Source organism: Gasterosteus aculeatus, chromosome 2 (genome assembly GCF_964276395.1).
Source record: "Gasterosteus aculeatus chromosome 2, fGasAcu3.hap1.1, whole genome shotgun sequence".
In the NCBI taxonomy this organism is placed as follows: domain Eukaryota; kingdom Metazoa; phylum Chordata; class Actinopteri; order Perciformes; family Gasterosteidae; genus Gasterosteus; species Gasterosteus aculeatus.
In genome coordinates this window covers 21305257-21331948 of record NC_135689.1, presented here as the reverse complement: position 1 = coordinate 21331948, position 26692 = coordinate 21305257, and the positions used below count along the sequence as shown (strand labels likewise).

Genomic DNA, 26692 nt, shown 5'->3' with positions numbered 1-26692 from the left:
TTTAGTGTAGCGGTGGTATCACGTTCGCCTAACATAGGAAAGGTCCCCAGTGTGAAACTGGGCCTGAAACACTGTCCATTTGTCCTGCTTTCTCTGCAGCGGTGGCTCTTCTTGCAACTGGTCAATAAAAGGACAGCTCTTCCAGGCTGCGCATAAGGCCACTAATGAAGCCAACCGATTGGCATCATCTGAGAGATGTCCTCCTGCATGCATTCGTTTGATTCAGCACTTCTTTGACAATATTGTCACACTTTTGCTAAGTGACAGAAGTGTGACTATCTGGACTCATGCTTTTAGCAACAGTCTGTTCAGGACCTGTAGTTTCAGTAGTAAAATAGTGTTAATCAGCATGAGTTGTGTTGCATAGGACAGGAGAAGCCAAGGAGAGTGAAAAGTTTGTAGTTGCCTTTTGAAAAGAAGCTCCCCGTCAGGGAATCGAACCCTGGTCTTCTGCGTGACAAGCAGAGATACTGTCCACTATACTAACGAGGAGTGCATCTGAAAATTGTCTGGCAGCCTCAACTTCGGTCTTAAGAGGAAGTATGCACTTGAACTGTGTCCATTTGGGCGGATACTCACTCCAGGCCGAGTTTGTTCTATCCTCCACTCCCTGGCTGAAAACCACGACCTCATACATGCAGGTGCTTATTTAGACTGTTCCATAGTGATGATGGTCAATGCCTGATGAATTTGTTAGTTCAAGACCTTCTCCAAAGTACTTCTGCAAAGACAAAAGAGCAATACCAGTTGTGGATTGAGCAAACGTTTCTTTAGTGTAGCGGTGGTATCACGTTCGCCTAACATAGGAAAGGTCCCCAGTTTGAAACTGGGCGGAAACACTGTCCATTTGTCCTGCCTTCTCTGCAGCGGTGGCTCTTCTTGCAACTGGTCAATAAAAGGACAGCTCTTCCAGGCTGCGCATTAGGCCACTAATGAAGCCATCCGATTGGCATCATCTGAGAGATGTCCTCCTGCATGCATTCGTTGGATTCAGCACTTCTTTGACAACATTGTCACACTTTTGCTAAGTGACAGAAGTGTGACAATCTGGACTCATGCTTTTAGCAACAGTCTTTTCAGGACCTGTAGTTTCAGTAGTAAAATAGCGTTAATCAGCATGAGTTGTGTTGCATAGGACAGGAGAAGCCAAGGAGAATGAAAAGTTTGTAGTTGCCATTTGAAAAGAAGCTCCCCGTCAGGGAATCGAACCCTGGTCTTCTGCGTGACAAGCAGAGATACTGTCCACTATACTAACGAGGAGTGTATCTGAAAATTTTCTGGCATCCTCAACTTCGGTCTTAAGAGGAAGTATGCACTTGAACTGCGTCCATTTGGGCGGATACTCACTCCAGGCCGAGTTTGATCTATCCTCCACTCCCTGGCTGAAAACCACGACCTCATACATGCAGGTGCTGATTTAGACTATTCCACAGTGATGATGGTCAATGCCTGATGAATCTTTTAGTTCAAGACCTTCTCCAAAGTACTTCTGCAAAGACAAAAGGGCAATACCAGTGGTGGATTGAGCCGAGATTTCTTTAGTGTCGCGGTGGTATCACGTTCGCCTAACGTAGGAAAGGTCCATAGTTTGAAACTAGGCGGAAACACTGTCCATTTGTCCTGCCTTCTCTGCAGCGGGTAATCTTCTTGCAACTGGTCAATAAAAAACAGCTCTTCCAGGCTGCGCATAAGGCCACTGATGAAGCCAACCGATTGGCATCATCTGAGAGATGTCCTCCTGCATGCATTCGTTTGATTCAGCACTTCTTTGACAACATTGTCACAGTTTCGCTAAGTGATAGAAGTGTGACAATCTGGAGTCTTGCTTTTAGCAACAGTCTGTTCAGGACCTGTAGTTTCAGTAGTAAAATAGTGTTAATCAGCATGAGTTGTGTTGCATAGGACAGGAGAAGCCAAGGTGAGTGAACAGTTTGTGGTTGCCTTTTGAAAAGACGCTCCCCGTCAGGGAATCGAACCCTGGTCTTCTGCGTGACAAGCAGAGATACTGTCCACTATACTAACGAGGAGTGTATTGGAAAATTGTCTGGCAGCCTCAACTTCGGTCTTAAGAGGAAGTATGCACTTGAACTGCGTCCATTTGGGCGGATACTCACTCCAGGCCGAGTTTGTTCTATCCTCCACTCCCTGGCTGAAAACCACAACCTCCTACATGCAGGTGCTGATTTAGACTGTTCCATAGTGATGATGGTCAATGCCTGATGAATCTGTTAGTTCAAGACCTTCTCCAAAGTACTTCTGCAAAGACAAAAGAGCAATACCAGTTGTGGATTGAGCAAACGTTTCTTTAGTGTAGCGGTGGTATCACGTTCGCCTAACATAGGAAAGGTCCCCAGTTTGAAACTGGGCGGAAACACTGTCCATTTGTCCTGCCTTCTCTGCAGCGGTGGATCTTCTTGCAACTGGTCAATAAAAGGACAGCTCTTCCAGGCTGCGCATAAGGCCACTGATGAAGCCAACCGATTGGCATCATCTGAGAGATGTCCTCCTGCATGCATTCGTTTGATTCAGCACTTCTTTGACAACATTGTCACAGTTTCGCTAAGTGATAGAAGTGTGACAATCTGGAGTCTTGCTTTTAGCAACAGTCTGTTCAGGACCTGTAGTTTCAGTAGTAAAATAGTGTTAATCAGCATGAGTTGTGTTGCATAGGACAGGAGAAGCCAAGGAGAGTGAACAGTTTGTGGTTGCCTTTTGAAAAGACGCTCCCCGTCAGGGAATCGAACCCTGGTCTTCTGCGTGACAAGCAGAGATACTGTCCACTATACTAACGAGGAGTGTATCTGAAAATTGTCTGGCAGCCTCAACTTCGGTCTTAAGAGGAAGTATGCACTTGAACTGCGTCCATTTGGGCGGATACTCACTCCAGGCCGAGTTTGATCTATCCTCCACTCCCTGGCTGAAAACCACGACCTCATACATGCAGGTGCTGATTTAGACTATTCCACAGTGATGATGGTCAATGCCTGATGAATCTTTTAGTTCAAGACCTTCTCCAAAGTACTTCTGCAAAGACAAAAGGGCAATACCAGTGGTGGATTGAGCCAAGGTTTCTTTAGTGTAGCGGTGGTATCACGATCGCCTAACATAGGAAAGGTCCTCAGTTTGAAACTGGGCATAAACACTGTCCATTTGTCCTGCCTTCTCTGCAGCGGTGGCTCTTCTTGCAACTGGTCAATAAAAGGACAGCTCTTCCAGGCTGCGCATTAGGCCACTAATGAAGCCATCCGATTGGCATCATCTGAGAGATGTCCTCCTGCATGCATTCGTTGGATTCAGCACTTCTTTGACAACATTGTCACACTTTTGCTAAGTGACAGAAGTGTGACAATCTGGACTCATGCTTTTAGCAACAGTCTGTTCAGGACCTGTAGTTTCAGTAGTAAAATAGCGTTAATCAGCATGAGTTGTGTTGCATAGGACAGGAGAAGCCAAGGAGAATGAAAAGTTTGTAGTTGCCATTTGAAAAGAAGCTCCCCGTCAGGGAATCGAACCCTGGTCTTCTGCGTGACAAGCAGAGATACTGTCCACTATACTAACGAGGAGTGTATCTGAAAATTGTCTGGCAGCCTCAACTTCGGTCTTAAGAGGAAGTATGCACTTGAACTGCGTCCATTTGGGCGGATACTCACTCCAGGCCGAGTTTGATCTATCCTCCACTCCCTGGCTGAAAACCACGACCTCATACATGCAGGTGCTGATTTAGACTATTCCACAGTGATGATGGTCAATGCCTGATGAATCTTTTAGTTCAAGACCTTCTCCAAAGTACTTCTGCAAAGACAAAAGGGCAATACCAGTGGTGGATTGAGCCGAGATTTCTTTAGTGTCGCGGTGGTATCACGTTCGCCTAACGTAGGAAAGGTCCATAGTTTGAAACTAGGCGGAAACACTGTCCATTTGTCCTGCCTTCTCTGCAGCGGGTAATCTTCTTGCAACTGGTCAATAAAAAACAGCTCTTCCAGGCTGCGCATAAGGCCACTGATGAAGCCAACCGATTGGCATCATCTGAGAGATGTCCTCCTGCATGCATTCGTTTGATTCAGCACTTCTTTGACAACATTGTCACAGTTTCGCTAAGTGATAGAAGTGTGACAATCTGGAGTCTTGCTTTTAGCAACAGTCTGTTCAGGACCTGTAGTTTCAGTAGTAAAATAGTGTTAATCAGCATGAGTTGTGTTGCATAGGACAGGAGAAGCCAAGGTGAGTGAACAGTTTGTGGTTGCCTTTTGAAAAGACGCTCCCCGTCAGGGAATCGAACCCTGGTCTTCTGCGTGACAAGCAGAGATACTGTCCACTATACTAACGAGGAGTGTATTGGAAAATTGTCTGGCAGCCTCAACTTCGGTCTTAAGAGGAAGTATGCACTTGAACTGCGTCCATTTGGGCGGATACTCACTCCAGGCCGAGTTTGTTCTATCCTCCACTCCCTGGCTGAAAACCACAACCTCCTACATGCAGGTGCTGATTTAGACTGTTCCATAGTGATGATGGTCAATGCCTGATGAATCTGTTAGTTCAAGACCTTCTCCAAAGTACTTCTGCAAAGACAAAAGAGCAATACCAGTTGTGGATTGAGCAAACGTTTCTTTAGTGTAGCGGTGGTATCACGTTCGCCTAACATAGGAAAGGTCCCCAGTTTGAAACTGGGCGGAAACACTGTCCATTTGTCCTGCCTTCTCTGCAGCGGTGGATCTTCTTGCAACTGGTTAATAAAAGGACAGCTCTTCCAGGCTGCGCATAAGGCCACTAATGAAGCCAACCGATTGGCATCATCTGAGAGATGTCCTCCTGCATGCATTCGTTTGATTCAGCACTTCTTTGACAATATTGTCACACTTTTGCTAAGTGACAGAAGTGTGACTATCTGGAGTCATGCTTTTAGCAACAGTCTGTTCAGGACCTGTAGTTTCAGTAGTAAAATAGTGTTAATCAGCATGAGTTGTGTTGCATAGGACAGGAGAAGCCAAGGAGAGTGAACAGTTTGTAGTTGCCTTTTGAAAAGAAGCTCCCCGTCAGGGAATCGAACCCTGGTCTTCTGCGTGACAAGCAGAGATACTGTCCACTATACTAACGAGGAGTGTATCTGAAAATTGTCTGGCAGCCTCAACTTCGGTCTTAAGAGGAAGTATGCACTTGAACTGCGTCCATTTGGGCGGATACTCACTCCAGGCCGAGTTTGTTCTATCCTCCACTCCCTGGCTGAAAACCACAACCTCCTACATGCAGGTGCTGATTTAGACTGTTCCATAGTGATGATGGTCAATGCCTGATGAATCTGTTAGTTCAAGACCTTCTCCAAAGTACTTCTGCAAAGACAAAAGGGCAATACCAGTGGTGGATTGAGCCAAGGTTTCTTTAGTGTAGCGGTGGTATCACGATCGCCTAACATAGGAAAGGTCCTCAGTTTGAAACTGGGCATAAACACTGTCCATTTGTCCTGCCTTCTCTGCAGCGGTGGCTCTTCTTGCAACTGGTCAATAAAAGGACAGCTCTTCCAGGCTGCGCATTAGGCCACTAATGAAGCCATCCGATTGGCATCATCTGAGAGATGTCCTCCTGCATGCATTCGTTGGATTCAGCACTTCTTTGACAACATTGTCACACTTTTGCTAAGTGACAGAAGTGTGACAATCTGGACTCATGCTTTTAGCAACAGTCTGTTCAGGACCTGTAGTTTCAGTAGTAAAATAGCGTTAATCAGCATGAGTTGTGTTGCATAGGACAGGAGAAGCCAAGGAGAATGAAAAGTTTGTAGTTGCCATTTGAAAAGAAGCTCCCCGTCAGGGAATCGAACCCTGGTCTTCTGCGTGACAAGCAGAGATACTGTCCACTATACTAACGAGGAGTGTATCTGAAAATTGTCTGGCAGCCTCAACTTCGGTCTTAAGAGGAAGTATGCACTTGAACTGCGTCCATTTGGGCGGATACTCACTCCAGGCCGAGTTTGATCTATCCTCCACTCCCTGGCTGAAAACCACGACCTCATACATGCAGGTGCTGATTTAGACTATTCCACAGTGATGATGGTCAATGCCTGATGAATCTTTTAGTTCAAGACCTTCTCCAAAGTACTTCTGCAAAGACAAAAGGGCAATACCAGTGGTGGATTGAGCCAAGGTTTCTTTAGTGTAGCGGTGGTATCACGATCGCCTAACATAGGAAAGGTCCTCAGTTTGAAACTGGGCATAAACACTGTCCATTTGTCCTGCCTTCTCTGCAGCGGTGGCTCTTCTTGCAACTGGTCAATAAAAGGACAGCTCTTCCAGGCTGCGCATTAGGCCACTAATGAAGCCATCCGATTGGCATCATCTGAGAGATGTCCTCCTGCATGCATTCGTTGGATTCAGCACTTCTTTGACAACATTGTCACACTTTTGCTAAGTGACAGAAGTGTGACAATCTGGACTCATGCTTTTAGCAACAGTCTGTTCAGGACCTGTAGTTTCAGTAGTAAAATAGCGTTAATCAGCATGAGTTGTGTTGCATAGGACAGGAGAAGCCAAGGAGAATGAAAAGTTTGTAGTTGCCATTTGAAAAGAAGCTCCCCGTCAGGGAATCGAACCCTGGTCTTCTGCGTGACAAGCAGAGATACTGTCCACTATACTAACGAGGAGTGCATCTGAAAATTGTCTGGCAGCCTCAACTTCGGTCTTAAGAGGAAGTATGCACTTGAACTGTGTCCATTTGGGCGGATACTCACTCCAGGCCGAGTTTGTTCTATCCTCCACTCCCTGGCTGAAAACCACGACCTCATACATGCAGGTGCTTATTTAGACTGTTCCATAGTGATGATGGTCAATGCCTGATGAATTTGTTAGTTCAAGACCTTCTCCAAAGTACTTCTGCAAAGACAAAAGAGCAATACCAGTTGTGGATTGAGCAAACGTTTCTTTAGTGTAGCGGTGGTATCACGTTCGCCTAACATAGGAAAGGTCCCCAGTTTGAAACTGGGCGGAAACACTGTCCATTTGTCCTGCCTTCTCTGCAGCGGTGGCTCTTCTTGCAACTGGTCAATAAAAGGACAGCTCTTCCAGGCTGCGCATTAGGCCACTAATGAAGCCATCCGATTGGCATCATCTGAGAGATGTCCTCCTGCATGCATTCGTTGGATTCAGCACTTCTTTGACAACATTGTCACACTTTTGCTAAGTGACAGAAGTGTGACAATCTGGACTCATGCTTTTAGCAACAGTCTGTTCAGGACCTGTAGTTTCAGTAGTAAAATAGCGTTAATCAGCATGAGTTGTGTTGCATAGGACAGGAGAAGCCAAGGAGAATGAAAAGTTTGTAGTTGCCATTTGAAAAGAAGCTCCCCGTCAGGGAATCGAACCCTGGTCTTCTGCGTGACAAGCAGAGATACTGTCCACTATACTAACGAGGAGTGTATCTGAAAATTGTCTGGCATCCTCAACTTCGGTCTTAAGAGGAAGTATGCACTTGAACTGCGTCCATTTGGGCGGATACTCACTCCAGGCCGAGTTTGATCTATCCTCCACTCCCTGGCTGAAAACCACGACCTCATACATGCAGGTGCTGATTTAGACTATTCCACAGTGATGATGGTCAATGCCTGATGAATCTTTTAGTTCAAGACCTTCTCCAAAGTACTTCTGCAAAGACAAAAGGGCAATACCAGTGGTGGATTGAGCCGAGATTTCTTTAGTGTAGCGGTGGTATCACGATCGCCTAACATAGGAAAGGTCCTCAGTTTGAAACTGGGCATAAACACTGTCCATTTGTCCTGCCTTCTCTGCAGCGGTGGCTCTTCTTGCAACTGGTCAATAAAAGGACAGCTCTTCCAGGCTGCGCATTAGGCCACTAATGAAGCCATCCGATTGGCATCATCTGAGAGATGTCCTCCTGCATGCATTCGTTGGATTCAGCACTTCTTTGACAACATTGTCACACTTTTGCTAAGTGACAGAAGTGTGACAATCTGGACTCATGCTTTTAGCAACAGTCTGTTCAGGACCTGTAGTTTCAGTAGTAAAATAGCGTTAATCAGCATGAGTTGTGTTGCATAGGACAGGAGAAGCCAAGGAGAATGAAAAGTTTGTAGTTGCCATTTGAAAAGAAGCTCCCCGTCAGGGAATCGAACCCTGGTCTTCTGCGTGACAAGCAGAGATACTGTCCACTATACTAACGAGGAGTGCATCTGAAAATTGTCTGGCAGCCTCAACTTCGGTCTTAAGAGGAAGTATGCACTTGAACTGTGTCCATTTGGGCGGATACTCACTCCAGGCCGAGTTTGTTCTATCCTCCACTCCCTGGCTGAAAACGACGACCTCATACATGCAGGTGCTTATTTAGACTGTTCCATAGTGATGATGGTCAATGCCTGATGAATTTGTTAGTTCAAGACCTTCTCCAAAGTACTTCTGCAAAGACAAAAGAGCAATACCAGTTGTGGATTGAGCAAACGTTTCTTTAGTGTAGCGGTGGTATCACGTTCGCCTAACATAGGAAAGGTCCCCAGTTTGAAACTGGGCGGAAACACTGTCCATTTGTCCTGCCTTCTCTGCAGCGGTGGCTCTTCTTGCAACTGGTCAATAAAAGGACAGCTCTTCCAGGCTGCGCATTAGGCCACTAATGAAGCCATCCGATTGGCATCATCTGAGAGATGTCCTCCTGCATGCATTCGTTGGATTCAGCACTTCTTTGACAACATTGTCACACTTTTGCTAAGTGACAGAAGTGTGACAATCTGGACTCATGCTTTTAGCAACAGTCTGTTCAGGACCTGTAGTTTCAGTAGTAAAATAGCGTTAATCAGCATGAGTTGTGTTGCATAGGACAGGAGAAGCCAAGGAGAATGAAAAGTTTGTAGTTGCCATTTGAAAAGAAGCTCCCCGTCAGGGAATCGAACCCTGGTCTTCTGCGTGACAAGCAGAGATACTGTCCACTATACTAACGAGGAGTGTATCTGAAAATTGTCTGGCATCCTCAACTTCGGTCTTAAGAGGAAGTATGCACTTGAACTGCGTCCATTTGGGCGGATACTCACTCCAGGCCGAGTTTGATCTATCCTCCACTCCCTGGCTGAAAACCACGACCTCATACATGCAGGTGCTGATTTAGACTATTCCACAGTGATGATGGTCAATGCCTGATGAATCTTTTAGTTCAAGACCTTCTCCAAAGTACTTCTGCAAAGACAAAAGGGCAATACCAGTGGTGGATTGAGCCGAGATTTCTTTAGTGTCGCGGTGGTATCACGTTCGCCTAACGTAGGAAAGGTCCATAGTTTGAAACTAGGCGGAAACACTGTCCATTTGTCCTGCCTTCTCTGCAGCGGGTAATCTTCTTGCAACTGGTCAATAAAAAACAGGTCTTCCAGGCTGCGCATAAGGCCACTGATGAAGCCAACCGATTGGCATCATCTGAGAGATGTCCTCCTGCATGCATTCGTTTGATTCAGCACTTCTTTGACAACATTGTCACAGTTTCGCTAAGTGATAGAAGTGTGACAATCTGGAGTCTTGCTTTTAGCAACAGTCTGTTCAGGACCTGTAGTTTCAGTAGTAAAATAGTGTTAATCAGCATGAGTTGTGTTGCATAGGACAGGAGAAGCCAAGGTGAGTGGACAGTTTGTGGTTGCCTTTTGAAAAGACGCTCCCCGTCAGGGAATCGAACCCTGGTCTTCTGCGTGACAAGCAGAGATACTGTCCACTATACTAACGAGGAGTGTATCTGAAAATTTTCTGGCATCCTCAACTTCGGTCTTAAGAGGAAGTATGCACTTGAACTGTGTCCATTTGGGCGGATACTCACTCCAGGCCGAGTTTGTTCTATCCTCCACTCCCTGGCTTCTCCTGTCACATAAGCACATGCAGGTGCTTATTTAGACTGTTCCATAGTGACGATGGTCAATGCCTGATGAATCTGTTAGTTCAAGACCTTCTCCAAAGTACTTCTGCAAAGACAAAAGGGCAATACCAGTGGTGGATTGAGCCGAGGTTTCTTTAGTGTAGCGGTGGTATCACGTTCGCCTAACATAGGAAAGGTCCCCAGTGTGAAACTGGGCCTGAAACACTGTCCATTTGTCCTGCTTTCTCTGCAGCGGTGGCTCTTCTTGCAACTGGTCAATAAAAGGACAGCTCTTCCAGGCTGCGCATAAGGCCACTGATGAAGCCAACCGATTGGCATCATCTGAGAGATGTCCTCCTGCATGCATTCGTTTGATTCAGCACTTCTTTGACAACATTGTCACAGTTTCGCTAAGTGATAGAAGTGTGACAATCTGGAGTCTTGCTTTTAGCAACAGTCTGTTCAGGACCTGTAGTTTCAGTAGTAAAATAGTGTTAATCAGCATGAGTTGTGTTGCATAGGACAGGAGAAGCCAAGGTGAGTGAACAGTTTGTGGTTGCCTTTTGAAAAGACACTCCCCGTCAGGGAATCGAACCCTGGTCTTCTGCGTGACAAGCAGAGATACTGTCCACTATACTAACGAGGAGTGCATCTGAAAATTGTCTGGCAGCCTCAACTTCGGTCTTAACAGGAAGTATGGACTTGAACTGTGTCCATTTGGGCGGATACTCACTCCAGGCCGAGTTTGTTCTATCCTCCACTCCCTGGCTGAAAACCACGACCTCATACATGCAGGTGCTTATTTAGACTGTTCCATAGTGACGATGGTCAATGCCTGATGAATCTGTTAGTTCAAGACCTTCTCCAAAGTACTTCTGCAAAGACAAAAGGGCAATACCAGTGGTGGATTGAGCCGAGGTTTCTTTAGTGTAGCGGTGGTATCACGTTCGCCTAACATAGGAAAGGTCCCCAGTGTGAAACTGGGCCTGAAACACTGTCCATTTGTCCTGCTTTCTCTGCAGCGGTGGCTCTTCTTGCAACTGGTCAATAAAAGGACAGCTCTTCCAGGCTGCGCATAAGGCCACTAATGAAGCCAACCGATTGGCATCATCTGAGAGATGTCCTCCTGCATGCATTCGTTTGATTCAGCACTTCTTTGACAATATTGTCACACTTTTGCTAAGTGACAGAAGTGTGACTATCTGGACTCATGCTTTTAGCAACAGTCTGTTCAGGACCTGTAGTTTCAGTAGTAAAATAGTGTTAATCAGCATGAGTTGTGTTGCATAGGACAGGAGAAGCCAAGGAGAGTGAAAAGTTTGTAGTTGCCTTTTGAAAAGAAGCTCCCCGTCAGGGAATCGAACCCTGGTCTTCTGCGTGACAAGCAGAGATACTGTCCACTATACTAACGAGGAGTGCATCTGAAAATTGTCTGGCAGCCTCAACTTCGGTCTTAAGAGGAAGTATGCACTTGAACTGCGTCCATTTGGGCGGATACTCACTCCAGGCCGAGTTTGTTCTATCCTCCACTCCCTGGCTGAAAACCACAACCTCCTACATGCAGGTGCTGATTTAGACTGTTCCATAGTGATGATGGTCAATGCCTGATGAATCTGTTAGTTCAAGACCTTCTCCAAAGTACTTCTGCAAAGACAAAAGAGCAATACCAGTTGTGGATTGAGCCGAGATTTCTTTAGTGTCGCGGTGGTATCACGTTCGCCTAACGTAGGAAAGGTCCATAGTTTGAAACTGGGCGGAAACACTGTCCATTTGACCTGCTTTCTCTGGAGCGGGGAATCTTCTTGCAACTGGTCAATAAAAAGACAGCTCTTCGAGGCTGCGCATAAGGCCACTGATGAAGCCAACCGATTGGCATCATCTGAGAAATGTCCTCCGGCATGCATTCGTTTGATTCAGCACTTCTTTGACAATATTGTCACACTTTTGCTAAGTGACAGAAGTGTGACTATCTGGACTCATGCTTTTAGCAACAGTCTGTTCAGGACCTGTAGTTTCAGTAGTAAAATAGTGTTAATCAGCATGAGTTGTGTTGCATAGGACAGGAGAAGCCAAGGAGAGTGAAAAGTTTGTAGTTGCCTTTTGAAAAGAAGCTCCCCGTCAGGGAATCGAACCCTGGTCTTCTGCGTGACAAGCAGAGATACTGTCCACTATACTAACGAGGAGTGTATTGGAAAATTGTCTGGCAGCCTCAACTTCGGTCTTAAGAGGAAGTATGCACTTGAACTGCGTCCATTTGGGCGGATACTCACTCCAGGCCGAGTTTGTTCTATCCTCCACTCCCTGGCTGAAAACCACAACCTCCTACATGCAGGTGCTGATTTAGACTGTTCCATAGTGATGATGGTCAATGCCTGATGAATTTGTTAGTTCAAGACCTTCTCCAAAGTACTTCTGCAAAGAAAAAAGAGCAATACCAGTTGTGGATTGAGCAAACGTTTCTTTAGTGTAGCGGTGGTATCACGTTCGCCTAACATAGGAAAGGTCCCCAGTTTGAAACTGGGCGGAAACACTGTCCATTTGTCCTGCCTTCTCTGCAGCGGTGGCTCTTCTTGCAACTGGTCAATAAAAGGACAGCTCTTCCAGGCTGCGCATTAGGCCACTAATGAAGCCATCCGATTGGCATCATCTGAGAGATGTCCTCCTGCATGCATTCGTTGGATTCAGCACTTCTTTGACAACATTGTCACACTTTTGCTAAGTGACAGAAGTGTGACAATCTGGACTCATGCTTTTAGCAACAGTCTGTTCAGGACCTGTAGTTTCAGTAGTAAAATAGCGTTAATCAGCATGAGTTGTGTTGCATAGGACAGGAGAAGCCAAGGAGAATGAAAAGTTTGTAGTTGCCATTTGAAAAGAAGCTCCCCGTCAGGGAATCGAACCCTGGTCTTCTGCGTGACAAGCAGAGATACTGTCCACTATACTAACGAGGAGTGCATCTGAAAATTGTCTGGCAGCCTCAACTTCGGTCTTAAGAGGAAGTATGCACTTGAACTGCGTCCATTTGGGCGGATACTCACTCCAGGCCGAGTTTGTTCTATCCTCCACTCCCTGGCTGAAAACCACAACCTCCTACATGCAGGTGCTGATTTAGACTGTTCCATAGTGATGATGGTCAATGCCTGATGAATCTGTTAGTTCAAGACCTTCTCCAAAGTACTTCTGCAAAGACAAAAGAGCAATACCAGTTGTGGATTGAGCCGAGATTTCTTTAGTGTCGCGGTGGTATCACGTTCGCCTAACGTAGGAAAGGTCCATAGTTTGAAACTGGGCGGAAACACTGTCCATTTGACCTGCTTTCTCTGGAGCGGGGAATCTTCTTGCAACTGGTCAATAAAAAGACAGCTCTTCGAGGCTGCGCATAAGGCCACTGATGAAGCCAACCGATTGGCATCATCTGAGAAATGTCCTCCGGCATGCATTCGTTTGATTCAGCACTTCTTTGACAATATTGTCACACTTTTGCTAAGTGACAGAAGTGTGACTATCTGGACTCATGCTTTTAGCAACAGTCTGTTCAGGACCTGTAGTTTCAGTAGTAAAATAGTGTTAATCAGCATGAGTTGTGTTGCATAGGACAGGAGAAGCCAAGGAGAGTGAAAAGTTTGTAGTTGCCTTTTGAAAAGAAGCTCCCCGTCAGGGAATCGAACCCTGGTCTTCTGCGTGACAAGCAGAGATACTGTCCACTATACTAACGAGGAGTGTATTGGAAAATTGTCTGGCAGCCTCAACTTCGGTCTTAAGAGGAAGTATGCACTTGAACTGCGTCCATTTGGGCGGATACTCACTCCAGGCCGAGTTTGTTCTATCCTCCACTCCCTGGCTGAAAACCACAACCTCCTACATGCAGGTGCTGATTTAGACTGTTCCATAGTGATGATGGTCAATGCCTGATGAATTTGTTAGTTCAAGACCTTCTCCAAAGTACTTCTGCAAAGAAAAAAGAGCAATACCAGTTGTGGATTGAGCAAACGTTTCTTTAGTGTAGCGGTGGTATCACGTTCGCCTAACATAGGAAAGGTCCCCAGTTTGAAACTGGGCGGAAACACTGTCCATTTGTCCTGCCTTCTCTGCAGCGGTGGCTCTTCTTGCAACTGGTCAATAAAAGGACAGCTCTTCCAGGCTGCGCATTAGGCCACTAATGAAGCCATCCGATTGGCATCATCTGAGAGATGTCCTCCTGCATGCATTCGTTGGATTCAGCACTTCTTTGACAACATTGTCACACTTTTGCTAAGTGACAGAAGTGTGACAATCTGGACTCATGCTTTTAGCAACAGTCTGTTCAGGACCTGTAGTTTCAGTAGTAAAATAGCGTTAATCAGCATGAGTTGTGTTGCATAGGACAGGAGAAGCCAAGGAGAATGAAAAGTTTGTAGTTGCCATTTGAAAAGAAGCTCCCCGTCAGGGAATCGAACCCTGGTCTTCTGCGTGACAAGCAGAGATACTGTCCACTATACTAACGAGGAGTGTATCTGAAAATTGTCTGGCAGCCTCAACTTCGGTCTTAAGAGGAAGTATGCACTTGAACTGCGTCCATTTGGGCGGATACTCACTCCAGGCCGAGTTTGATCTATCCTCCACTCCCTGGCTGAAAACCACGACCTCATACATGCAGGTGCTGATTTAGACTATTCCACAGTGATGATGGTCAATGCCTGATGAATCTTTTAGTTCAAGACCTTCTCCAAAGTACTTCTGCAAAGACAAAAGGGCAATACCAGTGGTGGATTGAGCCAAGGTTTCTTTAGTGTAGCGGTGGTATCACGATCGCCTAACATAGGAAAGGTCCTCAGTTTGAAACTGGGCATAAACACTGTCCATTTGTCCTGCCTTCTCTGCAGCGGTGGCTCTTCTTGCAACTGGTCAATAAAAGGACAGCTCTTCCAGGCTGCGCATTAGGCCACTAATGAAGCCATCCGATTGGCATCATCTGAGAGATGTCCTCCTGCATGCATTCGTTGGATTCAGCACTTCTTTGACAACATTGTCACACTTTTGCTAAGTGACAGAAGTGTGACAATCTGGACTCATGCTTTTAGCAACAGTCTGTTCAGGACCTGTAGTTTCAGTAGTAAAATAGCGTTAATCAGCATGAGTTGTGTTGCATAGGACAGGAGAAGCCAAGGAGAATGAAAAGTTTGTAGTTGCCATTTGAAAAGAAGCTCCCCGTCAGGGAATCGAACCCTGGTCTTCTGCGTGACAAGCAGAGATACTGTCCACTATACTAACGAGGAGTGCATCTGAAAATTGTCTGGCAGCCTCAACTTCGGTCTTAAGAGGAAGTATGCACTTGAACTGTGTCCATTTGGGCGGATACTCACTCCAGGCCGAGTTTGTTCTATCCTCCACTCCCTGGCTGAAAACCACGACCTCATACATGCAGGTGCTTATTTAGACTGTTCCATAGTGATGATGGTCAATGCCTGATGAATTTGTTAGTTCAAGACCTTCTCCAAAGTACTTCTGCAAAGACAAAAGAGCAATACCAGTTGTGGATTGAGCAAACGTTTCTTTAGTGTAGCGGTGGTATCACGTTCGCCTAACATAGGAAAGGTCCCCAGTTTGAAACTGGGCGGAAACACTGTCCATTTGTCCTGCCTTCTCTGCAGCGGTGGCTCTTCTTGCAACTGGTCAATAAAAGGACAGCTCTTCCAGGCTGCGCATTAGGCCACTAATGAAGCCATCCGATTGGCATCATCTGAGAGATGTCCTCCTGCATGCATTCGTTGGATTCAGCACTTCTTTGACAACATTGTCACACTTTTGCTAAGTGACAGAAGTGTGACAATCTGGACTCATGCTTTTAGCAACAGTCTGTTCAGGACCTGTAGTTTCAGTAGTAAAATAGCGTTAATCAGCATGAGTTGTGTTGCATAGGACAGGAGAAGCCAAGGAGAATGAAAAGTTTGTAGTTGCCATTTGAAAAGAAGCTCCCCGTCAGGGAATCGAACCCTGGTCTTCTGCGTGACAAGCAGAGATACTGTCCACTATACTAACGAGGAGTGTATCTGAAAATTGTCTGGCATCCTCAACTTCGGTCTTAAGAGGAAGTATGCACTTGAACTGCGTCCATTTGGGCGGATACTCACTCCAGGCCGAGTTTGATCTATCCTCCACTCCCTGGCTGAAAACCACGACCTCATACATGCAGGTGCTGATTTAGACTATTCCACAGTGATGATGGTCAATGCCTGATGAATCTTTTAGTTCAAGACCTTCTCCAAAGTACTTCTGCAAAGACAAAAGGGCAATACCAGTGGTGGATTGAGCCGAGATTTCTTTAGTGTAGCGGTGGTATCACGATCGCCTAACATAGGAAAGGTCCTCAGTTTGAAACTGGGCATAAACACTGTCCATTTGTCCTGCCTTCTCTGCAGCGGTGGCTCTTCTTGCAACTGGTCAATAAAAGGACAGCTCTTCCAGGCTGCGCATTAGGCCACTAATGAAGCCATCCGATTGGCATCATCTGAGAGATGTCCTCCTGCATGCATTCGTTGGATTCAGCACTTCTTTGACAACATTGTCACACTTTTGCTAAGTGACAGAAGTGTGACAATCTGGACTCATGCTTTTAGCAACAGTCTGTTCAGGACCTGTAGTTTCAGTAGTAAAATAGCGTTAATCAGCATGAGTTGTGTTGCATAGGACAGGAGAAGCCAAGGAGAATGAAAAGTTTGTAGTTGCCATTTGAAAAGAAGCTCCCCGTCAGGGAATCGAACCCTGGTCTTCTGCGTGACAAGCAGAGATACTGTCCACTATACTAACGAGGAGTGCATCTGAAAATTGTCTGGCAGCCTCAACTTCGGTCTTAAGAGGAAGTATGCACTTGAACTGTGTCCATTTGGGCGGATACTCACTCCAGGCCGAGTTTGTTCTATCCTCCACTCCCTGGCTGAAAACCACGACCTCATACATGCAGGTGCTTATTTAGACTGTTCCATAGTGATGATGGTCAATGCCTGATGAATTTGTTAGTTCAAGACCTTCTCCAAAGTACTTCTGCAAAGACAAAAGAGCAATACCAGTTGTGGATTGAGCAAACGTTTCTTTAGTGTAGCGGTGGTATCACGTTCGCCTAACATAGGAAAGGTCCCCAGTTTGAAACTGGGCGGAAACACTGTCCATTTGTCCTGCCTTCTCTGCAGCGGTGGCTCTTCTTGCAACTGGTCAATAAAAGGACAGCTCTTCCAGGCTGCGCATTAGGCCACTAATGAAGCCATCCGATTGGCATCATCTGAGAGATGTCCTCCTGCATGCATTCGTTGGATTCAGCACTTCTTTGACAACATTGTCACACTTTTGCTAAGTGACAGAAGTGTGACAATCTGGACTCATGCTTTTAGCAACAGTCTGTTCAGGACCTGTAGTTTCAGTAGTAAAATAGCGTTAATCAGCATGAGTTGTGTTGCATAGGACAGGAGAAGCCAAGGAGAATGAAAAGTTTGTAGTTGCCATTTGAAAAGAAGCTCCCCGTCAGGGAATCGAACCCTGGTCTTCTGCGTGACAAGCAGAGATACTGTCCACTATACTAACGAGGAGTGCATCTGAAAATTGTCTGGCAGCCTCAACTTCGGTCTTAAGAGGAAGTATGCACTTGAACTGTGTCCATTTGGGCGGATACTCACTCCAGGCCGAGTTTGTTCTATCCTCCACTCCCTGGCTGAAAACCACGACCTCATACATGCAGGTGCTTATTTAGACTGTTCCATAGTGATGATGGTCAATGCCTGATGAATTTGTTAGTTCAAGACCTTCTCCAAAGTACTTCTGCAAAGACAAAAGAGCAATACCAGTTGTGGATTGAGCAAACGTTTCTTTAGTGTAGCGGTGGTATCACGTTCGCCTAACATAGGAAAGGTCCCCAGTTTGAAACTGGGCGGAAACACTGTCCATTTGTCCTGCCTTCTCTGCAGCGGTGGCTCTTCTTGCAACTGGTCAATAAAAGGACAGCTCTTCCAGGCTGCGCATTAGGCCACTAATGAAGCCATCCGATTGGCATCATCTGAGAGATGTCCTCCTGCATGCATTCGTTGGATTCAGCACTTCTTTGACAACATTGTCACACTTTTGCTAAGTGACAGAAGTGTGACAATCTGGACTCATGCTTTTAGCAACAGTCTGTTCAGGACCTGTAGTTTCAGTAGTAAAATAGCGTTAATCAGCATGAGTTGTGTTGCATAGGACAGGAGAAGCCAAGGAGAATGAAAAGTTTGTAGTTGCCATTTGAAAAGAAGCTCCCCGTCAGGGAATCGAACCCTGGTCTTCTGCGTGACAAGCAGAGATACTGTCCACTATACTAACGAGGAGTGTATCTGAAAATTGTCTGGCATCCTCAACTTCGGTCTTAAGAGGAAGTATGCACTTGAACTGCGTCCATTTGGGCGGATACTCACTCCAGGCCGAGTTTGATCTATCCTCCACTCCCTGGCTGAAAACCACGACCTCATACATGCAGGTGCTGATTTAGACTATTCCACAGTGATGATGGTCAATGCCTGATGAATCTTTTAGTTCAAGACCTTCTCCAAAGTACTTCTGCAAAGACAAAAGGGCAATACCAGTGGTGGATTGAGCCGAGATTTCTTTAGTGTAGCGGTGGTATCACGATCGCCTAACATAGGAAAGGTCCTCAGTTTGAAACTGGGCATAAACACTGTCCATTTGTCCTGCCTTCTCTGCAGCGGTGGCTCTTCTTGCAACTGGTCAATAAAAGGACAGCTCTTCCAGGCTGCGCATTAGGCCACTAATGAAGCCATCCGATTGGCATCATCTGAGAGATGTCCTCCTGCATGCATTCGTTGGATTCAGCACTTCTTTGACAACATTGTCACACTTTTGCTAAGTGACAGAAGTGTGACAATCTGGACTCATGCTTTTAGCAACAGTCTGTTCAGGACCTGTAGTTTCAGTAGTAAAATAGCGTTAATCAGCATGAGTTGTGTTGCATAGGACAGGAGAAGCCAAGGAGAATGAAAAGTTTGTAGTTGCCATTTGAAAAGAAGCTCCCCGTCAGGGAATCGAACCCTGGTCTTCTGCGTGACAAGCAGAGATACTGTCCACTATACTAACGAGGAGTGCATCTGAAAATTGTCTGGCAGCCTCAACTTCGGTCTTAAGAGGAAGTATGCACTTGAACTGTGTCCATTTGGGCGGATACTCACTCCAGGCCGAGTTTGTTCTATCCTCCACTCCCTGGCTGAAAACCACGACCTCATACATGCAGGTGCTTATTTAGACTGTTCCATAGTGATGATGGTCAATGCCTGATGAATTTGTTAGTTCAAGACCTTCTCCAAAGTACTTCTGCAAAGACAAAAGAGCAATACCAGTTGTGGATTGAGCAAACGTTTCTTTAGTGTAGCGGTGGTATCACGTTCGCCTAACATAGGAAAGGTCCCCAGTTTGAAACTGGGCGGAAACACTGTCCATTTGTCCTGCCTTCTCTGCAGCGGTGGCTCTTCTTGCAACTGGTCAATAAAAGGACAGCTCTTCCAGGCTGCGCATTAGGCCACTAATGAAGCCATCCGATTGGCATCATCTGAGAGATGTCCTCCTGCATGCATTCGTTGGATTCAGCACTTCTTTGACAACATTGTCACACTTTTGCTAAGTGACAGAAGTGTGACAATCTGGACTCATGCTTTTAGCAACAGTCTGTTCAGGACCTGTAGTTTCAGTAGTAAAATAGCGTTAATCAGCATGAGTTGTGTTGCATAGGACAGGAGAAGCCAAGGAGAATGAAAAGTTTGTAGTTGCCATTTGAAAAGAAGCTCCCCGTCAGGGAATCGAACCCTGGTCTTCTGCGTGACAAGCAGAGATACTGTCCACTATACTAACGAGGAGTGCATCTGAAAATTGTCTGGCAGCCTCAACTTCGGTCTTAAGAGGAAGTATGCACTTGAACTGTGTCCATTTGGGCGGATACTCACTCCAGGCCGAGTTTGTTCTATCCTCCACTCCCTGGCTGAAAACCACGACCTCATACATGCAGGTGCTTATTTAGACTGTTCCATAGTGATGATGGTCAATGCCTGATGAATTTGTTAGTTCAAGACCTTCTCCAAAGTACTTCTGCAAAGACAAAAGAGCAATACCAGTTGTGGATTGAGCAAACGTTTCTTTAGTGTAGCGGTGGTATCACGTTCGCCTAACATAGGAAAGGTCCCCAGTTTGAAACTGGGCGGAAACACTGTCCATTTGTCCTGCCTTCTCTGCAGCGGTGGCTCTTCTTGCAACTGGTCAATAAAAGGACAGCTCTTCCAGGCTGCGCATTAGGCCACTAATGAAGCCATCCGATTGGCATCATCTGAGAGATGTCCTCCTGCATGCATTCGTTGGATTCAGCACTTCTTTGACAACATTGTCACACTTTTGCTAAGTGACAGAAGTGTGACAATCTGGACTCATGCTTTTAGCAACAGTCTGTTCAGGACCTGTAGTTTCAGTAGTAAAATAGCGTTAATCAGCATGAGTTGTGTTGCATAGGACAGGAGAAGCCCAGGAGAATGAAAAGTTTGTAGTTGCCATTTGAAAAGAAGCTCCCCGTCAGGGAATCGAACCCTGGTCTTCTGCGTGACAAGCAGAGATACTGTCCACTATACTAACGAGGAGTGTATCTGAAAATTGTCTGGCATCCTCAACTTCGGTCTTAAGAGGAAGTATGCACTTGAACTGCGTCCATTTGGGCGGATACTCACTCCAGGCCGAGTTTGATCTATCCTCCACTCCCTGGCTGAAAACCACGACCTCATACATGCAGGTGCTGATTTAGACTATTCCACAGTGATGATGGTCAATGCCTGATGAATCTTTTAGTTCAAGACCTTCTCCAAAGTACTTCTGCAAAGACAAAAGGGCAATACCAGTGGTGGATTGAGCCGAGATTTCTTTAGTGTAGCGGTGGTATCACGATCGCCTAACATAGGAAAGGTCCTCAGTTTGAAACTGGGCATAAACACTGTCCATTTGTCCTGCCTTCTCTGCAGCGGTGGCTCTTCTTGCAACTGGTCAATAAAAGGACAGCTCTTCCAGGCTGCGCATTAGGCCACTAATGAAGCCATCCGATTGGCATCATCTGAGAGATGTCCTCCTGCATGCATTCGTTGGATTCAGCACTTCTTTGACAACATTGTCACACTTTTGCTAAGTGACAGAAGTGTGACAATCTGGACTCATGCTTTTAGCAACAGTCTGTTCAGGACCTGTAGTTTCAGTAGTAAAATAGCGTTAATCAGCATGAGTTGTGTTGCATAGGACAGGAGAAGCCAAGGAGAATGAAAAGTTTGTAGTTGCCATTTGAAAAGAAGCTCCCCGTCAGGGAATCGAACCCTGGTCTTCTGCGTGACAAGCAGAGATACTGTCCACTATACTAACGAGGAGTGCATCTGAAAATTGTCTGGCAGCCTCAACTTCGGTCTTAAGAGGAAGTATGCACTTGAACTGTGTCCATTTGGGCGGATACTCACTCCAGGCCGAGTTTGTTCTATCCTCCACTCCCTGGCTGAAAACCACGACCTCATACATGCAGGTGCTTATTTAGACTGTTCCATAGTGATGATGGTCAATGCCTGATGAATTTGTTAGTTCAAGACCTTCTCCAAAGTACTTCTGCAAAGACAAAAGAGCAATACCAGTTGTGGATTGAGCAAACGTTTCTTTAGTGTAGCGGTGGTATCACGTTCGCCTAACATAGGAAAGGTCCCCAGTTTGAAACTGGGCGGAAACACTGTCCATTTGTCCTGCCTTCTCTGCAGCGGTGGCTCTTCTTGCAACTGGTCAATAAAAGGACAGCTCTTCCAGGCTGCGCATTAGGCCACTAATGAAGCCATCCGATTGGCATCATCTGAGAGATGTCCTCCTGCATGCATTCGTTGGATTCAGCACTTCTTTGACAACATTGTCACACTTTTGCTAAGTGACAGAAGTGTGACAATCTGGACTCATGCTTTTAGCAACAGTCTGTTCAGGACCTGTAGTTTCAGTAGTAAAATAGCGTTAATCAGCATGAGTTGTGTTGCATAGGACAGGAGAAGCCAAGGAGAATGAAAAGTTTGTAGTTGCCATTTGAAAAGAAGCTCCCCGTCAGGGAATCGAACCCTGGTCTTCTGCGTGACAAGCAGAGATACTGTCCACTATACTAACGAGGAGCGTATCTGAAAATTGTCTGGCATCCTCAACTTCGGTCTTAAGAGGAAGTATGCACTTGAACTGCGTCCATTTGGGCGGATACTCACTCCAGGCCGAGTTTGATCTATCCTCCACTCCCTGGCTGAAAACCACGACCTCATACATGCAGGTGCTGATTTAGACTATTCCACAGTGATGATGGTCAATGCCTGATGAATCTTTTAGTTCAAGACCTTCTCCAAAGTACTTCTGCAAAGACAAAAGGGCAATACCAGTGGTGGATTGAGCCGAGATTTCTTTAGTGTCGCGGTGGTATCACGTTCGCCTAACGTAGGAAAGGTCCATAGTTTGAAACTAGGCGGAAACACTGTCCATTTGTCCTGCCTTCTCTGCAGCGGGTAATCTTCTTGCAACTGGTCAATAAAAAACAGGTCTTCCAGGCTGCGCATAAGGCCACTGATGAAGCCAACCGATTGGCATCATCTGAGAGATGTCCTCCTGCATGCATTCGTTTGATTCAGCACTTCTTTGACAACATTGTCACAGTTTCGCTAAGTGATAGAAGTGTGACAATCTGGAGTCTTGCTTTTAGCAACAGTCTGTTCAGGACCTGTAGTTTCAGTAGTAAAATGGTGTTAATCAGCATGAGTTGTGTTGCATAGGACAGGAGAAGCCAAGGTGAGTGAACAGTTTGTGGTTGCCTTTTGAAAAGACGCTCCCCGTCAGGGAATCGAACCCTGGTCTTCTGCGTGACAAGCAGAGATACTGTCCACTATACTAACGAGGAGTGCATCTGAAAATTGTCTGGCAGCCTCAACTTCGGTCTTAACAGGAAGTATGGACTTGAACTGTGTCCATTTGGGCGGATACTCACTCCAGGCCGAGTTTGTTCTATCCTCCACTCCCTGGCTGAAAACCACAACCTCATACATGCAGGTGCTTATTTAGACTGTTCCATAGTGACGATGGTCAATGCCTGATGAATCTGTTAGTTCAAGACCTTCTCCAAAGTACTTCTGCAAAGACAAAAGGGCAATACCAGTGGTGGATTGAGCCAAGGTTTTTTTAGTGTAGCGGTGGTATCACGTTCGCCTAACATAGAAAAGGTCCATAGTTTGAAACTGGGCGGAAACACTGTCCATTTGACCTGCTTTCTCTGGAGCGGGGAATCTTCTTGCAACTGGTCAATAAAAAGACAGCTCTTCCAGGCTGCGCATAAGGCCACTGATGAAGCCAACCGATTGGCATCATCTGAGAAATGTCCTCCGGCATGCATTCGTTTGATTCAGCACTTCTTTGACAATATTGTCACACTTTTGCTAAGTGACAAAAGTGTGACTATCTGGACTCATGCTTTTAGCAACAGTCTGTTCAGGACCTGTAGTTTCAGTAGTAAAATAGTGTTAATCAGCATGAGTTGTGTTGCATAGGACAGGAGAAGCCAAGGAGAGTGAAAAGTTTGTAGTTGCCTTTTGAAAAGAAGCTCCCCGTCAGGGAATCGAACCCTGGTCTTCTGCGTGACAAGCAGAGATACTGTCCACTATACTAACGAGGAGTGTATTGGAAAATTGTCTGGCAGCCTCAACTTCGGTCTTAAGAGGAAGTATGCACTTGAACTGCGTCCATTTGGGCGGATACTCACTCCAGGCCGAGTTTGATCTATCCTCCACTCCCTGGCTGAAAACCACAACCTCCTACATGCAGGTGCTGATTTAGACTGTTCCATAGTGATGATGGTCAATGCCTGATGAATTTGTTAGTTCAAGACCTTCTCCAAAGTACTTCTGCAAAGACAAAAGAGCAATACCAGTTGTGGATTGAGCAAACGTTTCTTTAGTGTAGCGGTGGTATCACGTTCGCCTAACATAGGAAAGGTCCCCAGTTTGAAACTGGGCGGAAACACTGTCCATTTGTCCTGCCTTCTCTGCAGCGGTGGCTCTTCTTGCAACTGGTCAATAAAAAGACAGCTCTTCCAGGCTGCGCATTAGGCCACTAATGAAGCCATCCGATTGGCATCATCTGAGAGATGTCCTCCTGCATGCATTCGTTGGATTCAGCACTTCTTTGACAACATTGTCACACTTTTGCTAAGTGACAGAAGTGTGACAATCTGGACTCATGCTTTTAGCAACAGTCTGTTCAGGACCTGTAGTTTCAGTAGTAAAATAGCGTTAATCAGCATGAGTTGTGTTGCATAGGACAGGAGAAGCCAAGGAGAATGAAAAGTTTGTAGTTGCCATTTGAAAAGAAGCTCCCCGTCAGGGAATCGAACCCTGGTCTTCTGCGTGACAAGCAGAGATACTGTCCACTATACTAACGAGGAGTGTATCTGAAAATTTTCTGGCATCCTCAACTTCGGTCTTAAGAGGAAGTATGCACTTGAACTGTGTCCATTTGGGCGGATACTCACTCCAGGCCGAGTTTGTTCTATCCTCCACTCCCTGGCTTCTCCTGTCACATAAGCACATGCAGGTGCTTATTTAGACTGTTCCATAGTGACGATGGTCAATGCCTGATGAATCTGTTAGTTCAAGACCTTCTCCAAAGTACTTCTGCAAAGACAAAAGGGCAATACCAGTGGTGGATTGAGCCGAGGTTTCTTTAGTGTAGCGGTGGTATCACGTTCGCCTAACATAGGAAAGGTCCCCAGTGTGAAACTGGGCCTGAAACACTGTCCATTTGTCCTGCTTTCTCTGCAGCGGTGGCTCTTCTTGCAACTGGTCAATAAAAGGACAGCTCTTCCAGGCTGCGCATAAGGCCACTGATGAAGCCAACCGATTGGCATCATCTGAGAGATGTCCTCCTGCATGCATTCGTTTGATTCAGCACTTCTTTGACAACATTGTCACAGTTTCGCTAAGTGATAGAAGTGTGACAATCTGGAGTCTTGCTTTTAGTAACAGTCTGTTCAGGACCTGTAGTTTCAGTAGTAAAATAGTGTTAATCAGCATGAGTTGTGTTGCATAGGACAGGAGAAGCCAAGGTGAGTGAACAGTTTGTGGTTGCCTTTTGAAAAGACACTCCCCGTCAGGGAATCGAACCCTGGTCTTCTGCGTGACAAGCAGAGATACTGTCCACTATACTAACGAGGAGTGCATCTGAAAATTGTCTGGCAGCCTCAACTTCGGTCTTAAGAGGAAGTATGCACTTGAACTGCGTCCATTTGGGCGGATACTCACTCCAGGCCGAGTTTGTTCTATCCTCCACTCCCTGGCTGAAAACCACAACCTCCTACATGCAGGTGCTGATTTAGACTGTTCCATAGTGATGATGGTCAATGCCTGATGAATCTGTTAGTTCAAGACCTTCTCCAAAGTACTCCTGCAAAGACAAAAGAGCAATACCAGTTGTGGATTGAGCAAACGTTTCTTTAGTGTAGCGGTGGTATCACGTTCGCCTAACATAGGAAAGGTCCCCAGTTTGAAACTGGGCGGAAACACTGTCCATTTGTCCTGCCTTCTCTGCAGCGGTGGATCTTCTTGCAACTGGTCAATAAAAGGACAGCTCTTCCAGGCTGCGCATAAGGCCACTAATGAAGCCAACCGATTGGCATCATCTGAGAGATGTCCTCCTGCATGCATTCGTTTGATTCAGCACTTCTTTGACAATATTGTCACACTTTTGCTAAGTGACAGAAGTGTGACTATCTGGAGTCATGCTTTTAGCAACAGTCTGTTCAGGACCTGTAGTTTCAGTAGTAAAATAGTGTTAATCAGCATGAGTTGTGTTGCATAGGACAGGAGAAGCCAAGGAGAGTGAACAGTTTGTAGTTGCCTTTTGAAAAGAAGCTCCCCGTCAGGGAATCGAACCCTGGTCTTCTGCGTGACAAGCAGAGATACTGTCCACTATACTAACGAGGAGTGCATCTGAAAATTGTCTGGCAGCCTCAACTTCGGTCTTAAGAGGAAGTATGCACTTGAACTGTGTCCATTTGGGCGGATACTCACTCCAGGCCGAGTTTGTTCTATCCTCCACTCCCTGGCTGAAAACCACAACCTCCTACATGCAGGTGCTGATTTAGACTGTTCCATAGTGATGATGGTCAATGCCTGATGAATTTGTTAGTTCAAGACCTTCTCCAAAGTACTTCTGCAAAGACAAAAGAGCAATACCAGTTGTGGATTGAGCAAACGTTTCTTTAGTGTAGCGGTGGTATCACGTTCGCCTAACATAGGAAAGGTCCCCAGTTTGAAACTGGGCGGAAACACTGTCCATTTGTCCTGCCTTCTCTGCAGCGGTGGCTCTTCTTGCAACTGGTCAATAAAAGGACAGCTCTTCCAGGCTGCGCATAAGGCCACTGATGAAGCCAACCGATTGGCATCATCTGAGAGATGTCCTCCTGCATGCATTCGTTTGATTCAGCACTTCTTTGACAACATTGTCACAGTTTCGCTAAGTGATAGAAGTGTGACAATCTGGAGTCTTGCTTTTAGCAACAGTCTGTTCAGGACCTGTAGTTTCAGTAGTAAAATAGTGTTAATCAGCATGAGTTGTGTTGCATAGGACAGGAGAAGCCAAGGTGAGTGAACAGTTTGTGGTTGCCTTTTGAAAAGACACTCCCCGTCAGGGAATCGAACCCTGGTCTTCTGCGTGACAAGCAGAGATACTGTCCACTATACTAACGAGGAGTGCATCTGAAAATTGTCTGGCAGCCTCAACTTCGGTCTTAAGAGGAAGTATGCACTTGAACTGCGTCCATTTGGGCGGATACTCACTC

General features: G+C 46.0%; 35 non-coding genes across 35 annotated transcripts; all 35 read right to left on the bottom strand.

Moving 5' to 3' along the window:
- Positions 1–420: 420 nt before the first annotated feature.
- Positions 421–492, bottom strand: trnad-guc (transfer RNA aspartic acid (anticodon GUC)). Its single transcript has one exon. It is a non-coding gene; the product is annotated as a tRNA-Asp (tRNA).
- A 696-nt stretch (positions 493–1188) lies between these two features.
- trnad-guc (transfer RNA aspartic acid (anticodon GUC)) lies at positions 1189–1260 on the bottom strand. Its single transcript has one exon. It is a non-coding gene; the product is annotated as a tRNA-Asp (tRNA).
- Positions 1261–1955: 695 nt separating this feature from the next.
- trnad-guc (transfer RNA aspartic acid (anticodon GUC)) lies at positions 1956–2027 on the bottom strand. Its single transcript has one exon. It is a non-coding gene; the product is annotated as a tRNA-Asp (tRNA).
- Positions 2028–2723: 696 nt separating this feature from the next.
- trnad-guc (transfer RNA aspartic acid (anticodon GUC)) lies at positions 2724–2795 on the bottom strand. Its single transcript has one exon. It is a non-coding gene; the product is annotated as a tRNA-Asp (tRNA).
- Positions 2796–3491: 696 nt separating this feature from the next.
- Positions 3492–3563, bottom strand: trnad-guc (transfer RNA aspartic acid (anticodon GUC)). The gene has a single exon. It is a non-coding gene; the product is annotated as a tRNA-Asp (tRNA).
- A 695-nt stretch (positions 3564–4258) lies between these two features.
- Positions 4259–4330, bottom strand: trnad-guc (transfer RNA aspartic acid (anticodon GUC)). Its single transcript has one exon. It is a non-coding gene; the product is annotated as a tRNA-Asp (tRNA).
- Positions 4331–5026: 696 nt separating this feature from the next.
- On the bottom strand, positions 5027–5098 carry trnad-guc (transfer RNA aspartic acid (anticodon GUC)). The gene has a single exon. It is a non-coding gene; the product is annotated as a tRNA-Asp (tRNA).
- Positions 5099–5794: 696 nt separating this feature from the next.
- trnad-guc (transfer RNA aspartic acid (anticodon GUC)) lies at positions 5795–5866 on the bottom strand. The gene has a single exon. It is a non-coding gene; the product is annotated as a tRNA-Asp (tRNA).
- Positions 5867–6562: 696 nt separating this feature from the next.
- On the bottom strand, positions 6563–6634 carry trnad-guc (transfer RNA aspartic acid (anticodon GUC)). Its single transcript has one exon. It is a non-coding gene; the product is annotated as a tRNA-Asp (tRNA).
- Positions 6635–7330: 696 nt separating this feature from the next.
- On the bottom strand, positions 7331–7402 carry trnad-guc (transfer RNA aspartic acid (anticodon GUC)). The gene has a single exon. It is a non-coding gene; the product is annotated as a tRNA-Asp (tRNA).
- A 696-nt stretch (positions 7403–8098) lies between these two features.
- Positions 8099–8170, bottom strand: trnad-guc (transfer RNA aspartic acid (anticodon GUC)). Its single transcript has one exon. It is a non-coding gene; the product is annotated as a tRNA-Asp (tRNA).
- A 696-nt stretch (positions 8171–8866) lies between these two features.
- Positions 8867–8938, bottom strand: trnad-guc (transfer RNA aspartic acid (anticodon GUC)). The gene has a single exon. It is a non-coding gene; the product is annotated as a tRNA-Asp (tRNA).
- Positions 8939–9633: 695 nt separating this feature from the next.
- On the bottom strand, positions 9634–9705 carry trnad-guc (transfer RNA aspartic acid (anticodon GUC)). The gene has a single exon. It is a non-coding gene; the product is annotated as a tRNA-Asp (tRNA).
- A 697-nt stretch (positions 9706–10402) lies between these two features.
- Positions 10403–10474, bottom strand: trnad-guc (transfer RNA aspartic acid (anticodon GUC)). Its single transcript has one exon. It is a non-coding gene; the product is annotated as a tRNA-Asp (tRNA).
- Positions 10475–11171: 697 nt separating this feature from the next.
- On the bottom strand, positions 11172–11243 carry trnad-guc (transfer RNA aspartic acid (anticodon GUC)). The gene has a single exon. It is a non-coding gene; the product is annotated as a tRNA-Asp (tRNA).
- A 696-nt stretch (positions 11244–11939) lies between these two features.
- trnad-guc (transfer RNA aspartic acid (anticodon GUC)) lies at positions 11940–12011 on the bottom strand. The gene has a single exon. It is a non-coding gene; the product is annotated as a tRNA-Asp (tRNA).
- Positions 12012–12707: 696 nt separating this feature from the next.
- On the bottom strand, positions 12708–12779 carry trnad-guc (transfer RNA aspartic acid (anticodon GUC)). Its single transcript has one exon. It is a non-coding gene; the product is annotated as a tRNA-Asp (tRNA).
- A 696-nt stretch (positions 12780–13475) lies between these two features.
- Positions 13476–13547, bottom strand: trnad-guc (transfer RNA aspartic acid (anticodon GUC)). The gene has a single exon. It is a non-coding gene; the product is annotated as a tRNA-Asp (tRNA).
- Positions 13548–14243: 696 nt separating this feature from the next.
- Positions 14244–14315, bottom strand: trnad-guc (transfer RNA aspartic acid (anticodon GUC)). The gene has a single exon. It is a non-coding gene; the product is annotated as a tRNA-Asp (tRNA).
- Positions 14316–15011: 696 nt separating this feature from the next.
- Positions 15012–15083, bottom strand: trnad-guc (transfer RNA aspartic acid (anticodon GUC)). The gene has a single exon. It is a non-coding gene; the product is annotated as a tRNA-Asp (tRNA).
- A 696-nt stretch (positions 15084–15779) lies between these two features.
- On the bottom strand, positions 15780–15851 carry trnad-guc (transfer RNA aspartic acid (anticodon GUC)). The gene has a single exon. It is a non-coding gene; the product is annotated as a tRNA-Asp (tRNA).
- Positions 15852–16547: 696 nt separating this feature from the next.
- Positions 16548–16619, bottom strand: trnad-guc (transfer RNA aspartic acid (anticodon GUC)). The gene has a single exon. It is a non-coding gene; the product is annotated as a tRNA-Asp (tRNA).
- Positions 16620–17315: 696 nt separating this feature from the next.
- On the bottom strand, positions 17316–17387 carry trnad-guc (transfer RNA aspartic acid (anticodon GUC)). The gene has a single exon. It is a non-coding gene; the product is annotated as a tRNA-Asp (tRNA).
- Positions 17388–18083: 696 nt separating this feature from the next.
- Positions 18084–18155, bottom strand: trnad-guc (transfer RNA aspartic acid (anticodon GUC)). The gene has a single exon. It is a non-coding gene; the product is annotated as a tRNA-Asp (tRNA).
- A 696-nt stretch (positions 18156–18851) lies between these two features.
- Positions 18852–18923, bottom strand: trnad-guc (transfer RNA aspartic acid (anticodon GUC)). Its single transcript has one exon. It is a non-coding gene; the product is annotated as a tRNA-Asp (tRNA).
- A 696-nt stretch (positions 18924–19619) lies between these two features.
- On the bottom strand, positions 19620–19691 carry trnad-guc (transfer RNA aspartic acid (anticodon GUC)). Its single transcript has one exon. It is a non-coding gene; the product is annotated as a tRNA-Asp (tRNA).
- A 696-nt stretch (positions 19692–20387) lies between these two features.
- trnad-guc (transfer RNA aspartic acid (anticodon GUC)) lies at positions 20388–20459 on the bottom strand. The gene has a single exon. It is a non-coding gene; the product is annotated as a tRNA-Asp (tRNA).
- A 696-nt stretch (positions 20460–21155) lies between these two features.
- On the bottom strand, positions 21156–21227 carry trnad-guc (transfer RNA aspartic acid (anticodon GUC)). Its single transcript has one exon. It is a non-coding gene; the product is annotated as a tRNA-Asp (tRNA).
- Positions 21228–21923: 696 nt separating this feature from the next.
- Positions 21924–21995, bottom strand: trnad-guc (transfer RNA aspartic acid (anticodon GUC)). Its single transcript has one exon. It is a non-coding gene; the product is annotated as a tRNA-Asp (tRNA).
- A 695-nt stretch (positions 21996–22690) lies between these two features.
- Positions 22691–22762, bottom strand: trnad-guc (transfer RNA aspartic acid (anticodon GUC)). The gene has a single exon. It is a non-coding gene; the product is annotated as a tRNA-Asp (tRNA).
- A 696-nt stretch (positions 22763–23458) lies between these two features.
- On the bottom strand, positions 23459–23530 carry trnad-guc (transfer RNA aspartic acid (anticodon GUC)). Its single transcript has one exon. It is a non-coding gene; the product is annotated as a tRNA-Asp (tRNA).
- Positions 23531–24226: 696 nt separating this feature from the next.
- Positions 24227–24298, bottom strand: trnad-guc (transfer RNA aspartic acid (anticodon GUC)). The gene has a single exon. It is a non-coding gene; the product is annotated as a tRNA-Asp (tRNA).
- Positions 24299–24995: 697 nt separating this feature from the next.
- Positions 24996–25067, bottom strand: trnad-guc (transfer RNA aspartic acid (anticodon GUC)). Its single transcript has one exon. It is a non-coding gene; the product is annotated as a tRNA-Asp (tRNA).
- A 696-nt stretch (positions 25068–25763) lies between these two features.
- Positions 25764–25835, bottom strand: trnad-guc (transfer RNA aspartic acid (anticodon GUC)). The gene has a single exon. It is a non-coding gene; the product is annotated as a tRNA-Asp (tRNA).
- A 696-nt stretch (positions 25836–26531) lies between these two features.
- trnad-guc (transfer RNA aspartic acid (anticodon GUC)) lies at positions 26532–26603 on the bottom strand. The gene has a single exon. It is a non-coding gene; the product is annotated as a tRNA-Asp (tRNA).
- Positions 26604–26692: the final 89 nt, after the last annotated feature.